This window comes from Podarcis bocagei (genome assembly GCF_964188305.1).
Source record: "Podarcis bocagei genome assembly, chromosome: 15".
NCBI lineage: Eukaryota > Metazoa > Chordata > Lepidosauria > Squamata > Lacertidae > Podarcis > Podarcis bocagei.
Window position 1 is genome coordinate 42,459,875 of NC_138141.1, and position 1,307 is coordinate 42,461,181.

Here is a 1,307-nt window from a genome sequence, read left to right on the forward strand (position 1 = left end):
CACAGTGTAAACTGGTAAATAATTGGAACTAGGTGAGCTGGGTTACAGCTGTATAATGCAGCGTGCATATGTAGACGTGTACATTTAGGAACACTTTAGCCTACTAGCCATCTCTACCTTAGCATTAAAGGTTCAGTCTTTTTTCTGGAATGCTCCATGTTTCAGATGGACAGTCTGAAGGGTGTCTGTTTACTCTGCAGCAGAGCTGGGGAGTCTATGGTCCTCCAGGTGTCACTAGACTCAAACTCCCTTCATCCACAGGCAGCTTAACCAATGGTCTGGAATGATGGGTGTTGTAGTCCAACACTGTCTGGCAGGACCACAGGGTCCAGATCCTTGTCTACAAAGCTTCACACACACACCCCAAATTTTTTAAAGCTTCTCCCTGGGAACTTTTGTGAGGATGCTCATAAGAGGCCCCTGTCCTTGCACAGATGAACAATCGCCAATATTCCAAGCTACGCAAGAATGTGTCATAAGCATATCAGGAGAAAACTGGCGCCACTTGTGCGCATATGCTCACAATATCCCTTCAAAACACTAAGGCCACATTCTACACCATACATGTAAAACACATTGCTTATCACAAATAATCTTGGGAACTGTACTTCTGGGAATAATAGTTCTGTGGGGGTAAACTACAATTCCCAGAATTCTTTGTGTTTTTCGGGTGGGGAGCACCTGTGCTTTACATGTATAGTGTGGATCTAACCCAACTGCATCTAAAGGAGAAATAAACGTTAAAAAGAGTTATGTGCCCAAGAGTTGTTTACCACAGTGTCTGAATTGAAAGGATTGCTATCTAAGTTAAGGCATTTCCTTCCTTTGCACCGCCAAGGCAATTTGATGCTGGCGCCCTTTTGAGCTGCTCATGGGCTTGATGCAAAAGCAGCATGTCAACGGCCCTGGAAAACTAATGAGCTGAAGCTTCCTTTCCGCGTCCTGCAAATTTACCTTGCCTTTTAATGCACTTGCAAGCAGACTCGAGGCAAACAATAAATTCTTCAGATTGCCGATACAGCTTTTTAGCTGAGCTGCTATGGCTTTTTCACTAGCTTTCCTCTGTTTGATGACTCTCCAGTTAAACAAGTTCTGAAGTTCTTCAAAACCCAGTCTGACCGAAGAGAGTAGGACTGATGAGAAGTCTGTACCCCCGCAGACAAGCCACTTTCACAGCACCATCAGCACTTTGAAAACAATAGCTGTCATCTTCAACCGGAACCTAGTCTCCATCTTACAGATACAATCTGTACATAATGGTACACTCTGTAAATAGCTCTAGGTGCTACTCACATTGTTTAATTCCA